The following is a 9411-nucleotide window of genomic DNA, read 5'->3' as shown; positions in this document are numbered from 1 at the left end:
TTATTATTGTTATTATTATTATTATTAGTAGTAGTAGTAGTAGTAGTAGTAGTAGTAGTAGTAGTAGTAGTAGTATTATCAGCCAAGCTTCAACCGTACTTGGAAAAAGAAATAAGGGAAGGATATAAAGACAAGATCAAAAAATAACAAGAAGCCAAATGGGTTTTGTATCATTAGAGAAACAATAAAAACAAAATGATGAAAAAAAAACATAGCGAGCATGTTGATCTTTCAACATAAATAATATAATATCTATTGTAAAAGACAATATGACAAAAGAAAAGAAAGAGACATTTTGGCTCTGGCCTTCAGTGAAATTTCTTTTTTATATAGTCTTCCAAAATAGACTTTTTCATTTTCAGAAGCCTCTTATGAGTACTTGGTGTTCACTACGTAGTCCTAGTCAATTATATAGAGGTTGTCCGATCTCCATACTGACGACTTTTTGGACAAGTGATGCTGTGATCGGGTTAACCTGGATTTATATACAACCCAACACACCAGAAATCAGTAGCTTATTACCACGTACAAGATAATCAGATAAGAAAACAAAGGGGATTTCATTTGCGGCCCGAGGACGAGAAATTGTCATTTTAGCTATCGTCCTCTTAACGGTCATCCCGATGAATTAAGGAACGCTTAACTTGTGAGCATTAGTATTATACTAAGGTCTATCATAGACCTTGTATTATACAACATGCAAATTTACACACGGAATGTGTCTTGAGTTCGTTTTGTAAAAAAAAATAACCCCCTAAATGATGGCAATATCGAGCGTGCTTTCATCACTGTACTAGTATAATAATCTGAAATAACAGAACAGTAAACGGTTAAAGACATAACATCAATGAATTATGCCAGTAGATGAAAGCCTACATGTATATTCATGTAACCTAATAATATTGTGTTGATTATGATCAAAAGCAATTTTTTATTATTAGTAAATGATGAGATACAGCGCAAATGGGAGGCGGTTAGTTTGAAACCAGGGGGGTTGCTTGAAACAGGTTTCAGATTACCCCTGGGGGAAGCTTGAAATCAGTTTCAAGTTAACCCCCGGTAGTCTGAAACCGGTTTCAAACTAAGATTTGGAGGGGGTAATTTGAAATCGCTACACCAGGCATTGGAGCGACCAACTAGTGGACAGGAGGACAAAAAAACAACGGATCTGGAAGAAAGGAATTTGGAGGATTTGTTGTCTTAGAAAGAGGATTCCCTTGGTAGTACGCAAGAGGAAAATTCTAGACTAAGCCTGACCTAGAGGAACGAGTGGACAAGAGGACAAAGAAACAATGGACCTTGAAGAAATGAATTTGGAATATCTGTTTTCTGAAGAAAAGTATTACTTTGGTGATACGCAAGCAGAGAGCTCAAGATTAAGCCCATGCAAAGAGGAACGACAGACGAGTGGACAAGAGGAAAAAAAAGAAAAAGAAATCAAAGAAGATTTGTTTTTCGAAAAGGGATTCCCTTGATGATACGCAAGAAGGGAACTCATGAGTAGCTCGAGTAGGAATGAGTGAGTTACGAGCAGACAAGTAGGCAAAGAAGAAATTGAAAATCCAACGTTAGAAGTAGGACCAGTAGATTGCAACGGGGTAGTGGACAAGACAGACACAGCAGTCTCCGACCTGTTAGTATCTTAAGGATAGGTTGCTTGAGAGGGAAAATAAACCCACTGATATACCTGGGAAATCCGAATGGGGGATATATTGGCAGATATTAACTCCCGCACTGTTGAGAAGACAGGTGATCATGGTAGTTTACAAGACAGAACATACGGGGATAAGGAAGTCAATGGAGGAGATAATGAAACACTTTTTCTGGCCAGGCATGCATAAGGACGTGAACCAGTTTTGCTGTGCATGTGTAATAAATGAAATAATTGTTATTACATGTTTAAAACACATGACGTAATATGTCATTTTGGATGAAGATGCTAGCCGTGAGATTTGCTGTAGTCATGTGAAATCATAAACAGGATGCACAATGCAACCTCGGCAATGTAACATTTTTCTTAAACGTCAACACCAATGCATCAGTGTGTGAAAGTTTGTGACGTCACCGGATGCAGGTGTCTTCCGAGATTGTGTTAAAAATGCTACATCAACTAAGCATACAATATCTGTGATATCGATAATTTAATCAGTTCATATCTATACTTCACCAGAATTGGTCATCCGACCAAACCAGCTCCCTCCTATGATGGAGATGTTTAACTCTGTTGTTTTTAGACAATAAATACTTTTAAAGCTAATAAGATGTACTTCGTTATCCAGCCTTACACATCTTAAACAACACATACTCAATGTGTCCTTATAAAAGTAGCACACTTATAAATGGTGGCAGCGGTTAAACTCTACAAATCAGAGAAAGATCTTCAAGTAACTATAAAATTAAACTCTAAGAATTAGAGGAAGATCTTCAAGACTTCAAAATAAAAGCTGTAAAACCAGAGAAAGATCTTCAAGAAACTCAACGTTATCTACATGTATCTACAGTTTTGACTAAGTAATATAGTCCTTCGAAATATTTAACATTTAATGAATGTTATAAATACAAACTGATGAACTGGATCTTCAATCAACATCCTAGGAAACCCGAAGACTGACGTTCAACGTTTACAAAACATATCCAGGTAGCACTACATTCAACAGAAACTCGAACGATACATCGCTAACAAAACATCAAGAGAGAGAGAGAGGATGTGTCGACATCACACAGAACAATATATAAGCTGAGTACAAATTTTTGAATTCATTCCAGTTTGGGCAGTGAAGTGCAGTTATCACGAGTCGTTAGTCGATTATTACTGGGGTGAGTGATTTGCTAATCTTTTATTTTCCTTTCATTAAAGGAAACTGTGTTCAACTCCGAATTCTCATCTAGAATTTTTTCTCTGTGCTAATTCCTTTTTCTTTCAGAAATTCTCGGGAAATGTCTTGGGATTAGTAACATTGTTTGGGGAATTTTATTATACATATGCGTTTACGCAGTGGACGTCTGTAATCATATAGATATTTTGATAGAACTGCAAGGGGTTGAAGAGATAGGAAAAGAAATACAGCAGTCATGACTCCCCCTGTGAGCCCTACCCCTGGACCTAGTGGCGTAGGTCAGACTAATCCTCTTCCAATTGTGACGCTTGTAAATGCCAGGTCAGCAATCCTTCCTTTTCAGGGTCGAGTCAATGGGTTCTTGCCACAAAATGTGGAGTCATGGATTTCATCCGTCAATGCCCATTTAAATGCCAAACAAATCGTAGACCCTTTTGTACAATTACAAGAAGCTAAAAGTTTTATAGATTTTTCTAAGGGGGATGCGAGTGCGTATTTAGGAGTTGTTTCATTTCAAGAAGCAGTTACCTGGGATGATTTCAAAGTTAGGTTACGCGCGGTCTATGGGGGTGAGGAAGCCTTGGATGTAGTATTAACGTTACGAAATACACTTAATCAAGCCACTATGAATCGGCTTAATGTTATTGAGAGAGCAGCTCTCATAGCTGATAGGCTTAATGAATATCAGGACATTTTAGGTAATTCCACTTGGGTTACTAGGGATAACATCTCCGTGAAAGATTTTTTACGATTAATGTATTTAACTTGCATGACACTTATGTTGCCTGAAGCTTTAGTGCGGTGTTTTGATAAGAAGTTAACGCCTGCAAGTACGGAATTGTACGCATATAAACAGATAAAGAAACACATGTCCAAGTGTCCAGATCTCGATCCCGTGTTAACTCAAGTTTTTGCAAAGAATGAAACAGCCACAAACAGTGAACGTAGTTAGTAGTCAAGTAGCGGGAATGACGTGTTATAATTGCAAACGTCAAGGTCACTTAAGCGCGGACTGCAGAACGAAATTCTGCTCGATCCATAACACTTCAACACATTCATACAATCAATGTTACTCGCGTAAATCGCAACAGAATTCCAGAAATACACAGTCAATTCCACAGTCAGTTCCATATGGAAATAAAAAGAAAAATCCTCATTTTAACAATAAGAAGAAACAACCAAATGTCAATGCAGTTCAGAGTCCAAAGCAAACAAACACTTCTTCGAATATCGCTGAGCCTGGGTCGTCAAACCAGACCTCGCAAGGTCAGACTAATTTTCAGAATGTGCAGAGAAAAGCAAATACCATATAGTTAACTCCAGAGGGGAAGAGAGTGATGTTGGGTCAAGGTCATTCATGTTAACATCAATAGTATTGAATAATCAATTTAATGTTTTATCAGATAATTGTGAGACAATAGATTTTCCTATGAAACACACGGCCGAATTAAGTAAAACAGTGCATGCTCCCGTAGATTTGCAATGAATTCATACAATAATAAGCCAAAATGAGTTACGACCAACCTTATATGCTGTAAATTTAGAACACAAATCCTTTACGTTATTTTTTGACTCTGGTAGTCCACGTAATATCATGGATTTGAAGACACATCATTTGTTGTTTTCGAACTTTCCGATTGAAAAATCCGGAGTTAGACTCTCGGGTATAGGAAATAATGAATTAAATGTCATAGACATATCTCATGTTCAGTTCAAAGTCGATAAACGCACGTTTGCCGATACATTTGTTGTTGTAAAAAACATTGATATGTATCCAGCTGTAATTATAGGATACCCATCTATGGGAAATCAAAACATTATCTTAGCCCCTGCCAAGCACGGCGTGTATATCAAAGGGAAATTCTATAAGTCTTCTAATACCTTAAAATCAATTTTGGATAAAAAGGAGATGACAAATGTAACCGTAACGTACGTTGAAGAACCAATAACTTGTCTCACTAATAAAGAAATAATATACGCGACCCAGCAGAATTCTCGTTCACCCGTAATATCATCTTGCACGCAATCTATCGAACCAAACGTACCTTCGAATTTAATAGTGCAAATAAAGAAAACATTACCGGGATCTGAAATATTAATCCTTTCCGACACTTTGAAAACTAACGGATTGTCTGTCACAGAAGCTATTTATACAGTAGGCTCACATCAACAATGTAATATTGAAGTCTGTAATTATTTAAATAACACTTTAGTAATTCACAAAAATCAACATATCTTGGATGTAGAAGTTTATAAACATCGTATTCTTACCGTTGATGAGATCAATCACTCTCAATCAGTTGCGGATGAATCCCTTTTACGATCTATTAAAAATAAAATCAATAAAGACATTCAAGACGAAGAAATTCAGCAGAAAATTTTTGGACTTTCAACTAAATATCATAATGTTTTTTCCACTACGGATGGATCCTTAGGAAAAACAGATGTGATCGAGCATCAAATAAGGTTAAAGGACAAGCAGAAAATTATCTATGTACCCTCGTACAGACTCCCTATGAAATTCCAGAATGAAATAAATGATGAAGTAGGTAAAATGCTAGAAGAAGGAGTCATTAGGAAATCAAACAGCCCTTATAATTTTCCTTTAATAGTTGTACCGAAAAAAGATCGAACATGGCCTATCTGCGTCTACTTCCGTCGTCTAAACGAGGAGACGATCCCTGATCGATTCCCAGTGCCATGTACTGACGATATTTTGTCTTTGTTAGGTCAGAATAAATATTTTACCAGTTTGGACTTACTTAAAGGCTTTCACCAGATATCATCAGAAGAAGATAGTATCCCATACACAGCCTTCAGCACAGCCAGGGGACATTATGAATTTTTACGGATGACTTTTGGTTTACGTTGTGCTCCTATAACATTTACAAGAATGATTAACATAGTGTTTGGAGACTTGTTAGGGGATGTATTGCATGCCTATATGGATGATCTTGTAATCTTTTCCAACACCTTAGAAGAACATCTACGTAAGTTAGAACTAGTACTACAGAGATTAAGACAACAAAACTTAAGGGTAAAGATTAGTAAGTGTGAGTTTTTCAAAACGGTGTCAAGCCAAGGTCTTAAAGTAGTCCATGATAAGGTGTCGGCTATACGTAATTTTCCCATACTTACTAATGTCAAGGGAATACTGCAATTTCTGGGTTGTAGTGGATATTACAGGCGTTTTATACGCAACTATTCAATAATAGCCGCTCCTTTAACTGATCTTACGAAGAAGGGCGTAGATCTCATATGGTCTGAGCAACATCAACAGGCGTTTAATACCTTGAAAGATGAACTGTGTAGTTCTCCTATCTTAAAATTTCCTGACTTCGGAAAGGAATTCTTCATTGCAACAAACGCCTCAGACTTAGGAGTAGGAGGGGTATTGCTTCAGCAATATGATAAACAATTTTTCCCGATAGCTTTCTATTCTCGAAAATTGAGAACTTCCGAAAGTAAGTATGCAGTAATAGACAAGGAAGGGCTAGCTATTGTTAATTCACTAATGCATTTTAAATTCATAATTTACGGTTATCCCGTTAAGGTTCTTACTGACCATAAACCACTAACAGAGTTCTTTAAAGGCTTCAACCACAGCCCTAAACGAACTCGGTGGCATTTGATCATTCAAGATATTGGCGCAAGAATCGGGTATTTACCTGGGAAAGCAAATATCATTGCGGATGCATTATCACACAACCCCGTGTCATCTTGTACGGAGCCTTTAGCTGAATTAATAGATATATCAACATACATGCCTATTGTTAAAACGATATCTGAACAAGAAGATTTAGGCTGGAGTGCTGAATTGTTACAGACTGAGCAAAGAAAAGATCAGAAAATAGAAACAATTATAAATGCTTTGAAGGGCAATCATAAGGAAAAGGGATATATAAAGTATAAGCAGCAGAATTATATAATCAAAGATAATATTTTGTGTAAGACTGTGACAAGGAAAACCCGCAATACACCACATGTAACTAACGACCAGGTAGTAGTACCAATGTCACTTATTTCCACTGTCCTGAATTGGTTGCATGAAAATCCATTACATGGACACCCGGGGTTCTTATTAATGTCACTGAAAGCCAAATCATTGTTTTATTGGCATACGATTCTTACAGATATAAAAAGACACATAGCTAATTGTCGCACATGTCAGGTAAACAAAGGGCATACGAAAACACCTGTCAGCCTAGGGGCTTATCCTGTGCCCAATCAACCCTTTGAAAGAATACATTTAGATTTGTTAACAGGATTTTACGAGTTAGAGGAGATAAGCACCTCTTAGTAATTATAGATGCTTTAACTCGATATACAGAACTAATAGCGCTTGAGATAGTTTGTATACTTAACTGTCTAACTATTGTTATTCTCCGAAGTAATATTCATATAACTGTTAAGCTAATTATTGCTGTAATAGTTCTTAACTGCTATTGCTGTTAACTATCATAATCATTGTTTACTTCCTGTATATACTATTCTCAGTATTGAGTACTGAACTGTCTCTTGCACCGTGAGTTTTGAATAATAAATACTGAAAGGAACCGCTGTGTTTGTCAAACCATGACTGGTGGCAGCAAGTCAGAATCCACGCCTACCGAACATAACCCTGTTGCAAAGGAGATTATGCTGAGTGTGTCTTTTGGGGATGATGTGTCTCCAATGTCTTGGCAGTCCTTTTCATCGCATTTCTCGTTAGTCAAGCAAGCAAACTTACTACGAGGAGTACCGTCTTGGCGCGACGCAGGATATAGGGCCCTCATGCTGAGATTACAATTTAGGGGACCAACAGCCAACTATGTTGAGCAACAGTCGTTACAGGACCCTGAGTTGGGTAAGGACGATGTTGCAATTATGGACAGACTTGCGCAGCGGATTCTCACGGCGGATGCAATTGAAGTAAGGATTCTGAGGTTTGAGGAATCTATACAGTTGCAGGGGGAGAGTCTGAGTAATTATATGACTCGTCTGCAACTGTTGGCAGGTCAAGCATTTGCTAAAGAACCAACTGATATTGTACGGAAGCGTGTTGTATGGCGATTTCTCTCGGGGTTGCACGATGCAGATGTTTGATCCCAATTGATTAGAGAGAAGTGGATGGAGTCAGAGGAGACTGCCAAGTCGTATGATGAGGTGGTAAAAATTGCATTGGCAGCGTTGTCTACTAAACGAGCAACTAAAGCTACAGGACCTAGGAATCCCAGTGTCCATGTGAATCAAATTGAGGGTACGTCCAATGTCTGTTTGATGGAGGACACACCGGAAAATATGGAGGTTGCAACTGTACGAGGAAATGCTAATGCTGGATCATGGGGCAGCAAGAAGAGGGAATCCTATACTTCTCGTAAATTTAAGTGTTATTATTGTAAAATGACACATGCGGGTGGATGGAAAGCATGTGCACGAAGGAAAGATGAAAATCCTGCTTGGTACCCTCCCCAGGTTCAAGGAAGAAATTTTCAGTGAGGACTGCTCCACACGGGAGCTTGGAGCAGTCTGTAAAATTTAATTCTTCTTCCGCTTTCCAACGCACTGTGGCTTTGGTACAGCCAAGGGTGAAGGGTCAAATGAGATATCGGCATGTGCTCTCCAGCCAAACAGCAACTCGGATATTGAAAAATATTACAAATTACGTTACTGTGGAGATGATGAAAACTAAGTATAATGCTTTGGTGGACACCGGGAGTGATTATTCCTTAGTTTCTGAGGATATCTTGAGTGATGTTCAGAAATCTCTTGTCAGCTCGAGTAATATTACAGCTTGCGGAGCGAGCAGTGAAGAACTTCCAATTGAGGGAGAAATTCTGATGGATATAAAGTTAGGCAAAACCATAGTGAGACAACATAGGTTCATTGTGGTATCTAAACTTGTTACTAGAGTGATACTTGGGATGGACTTGTGGATAAAACTTGGCACAGTCACTCTAGATTTGACAAAAGGGAGGTTGCGAGTGGATTCAATAAAATTATCATTGCCCTTGAATACGGGGGAAAGGACACAATCACATAAATCATGCTCTGATGGAGTGGTGAAGCTCATTGTTAGAGCTGAGAATGCAGTTGTGATACCTCCTAGGACAGAATTATTTATATGCTGCTCAGCTGATGGGATGGTTCCAGATGAGCAGTATCTGTTGTGTCCCCGACGCCCTGAGGGTTCTCCGGTTGCCCCCCCTCATTTCTGCATCCAAGGCTCAATCAAGAAGAAAATGTATGTGAGAGTTGCAAATGTATCGGATAAAAGCGAAACTGTGCAGAGTGGAGAGGAGATCGGGGAACTAGAGCCCAGTGTGGTAGGATACGATGGCAACCATAGCCTTTCAAGTTCAATTGAGGGGAAAAGAGGAAATTTTATCCTTGGAGAGTCTCTTACTTTTGAGCAGAAAGAGGAAATGGACAAGGTACTTCATGAGTTCAAGAATGTTTTCTATAATGGAGGCCCACTGCCGCTGGTACAGATAGGGGTGGAACACACCATCAGAGTTAACCCAGATTCAGCACCAATAGCAAATAGACCGCGGCGGTTGTCACCTGCTTTGGAGGCAGAAGTCAAGAAGGAGCT

This window comes from Palaemon carinicauda, chromosome 43 (genome assembly GCF_036898095.1).
Source record: "Palaemon carinicauda isolate YSFRI2023 chromosome 43, ASM3689809v2, whole genome shotgun sequence".
In the NCBI taxonomy this organism is placed as follows: Eukaryota; Metazoa; Arthropoda; class Malacostraca; order Decapoda; family Palaemonidae; genus Palaemon; species Palaemon carinicauda.
Note: the sequence above shows the minus strand (reverse complement) of the source record.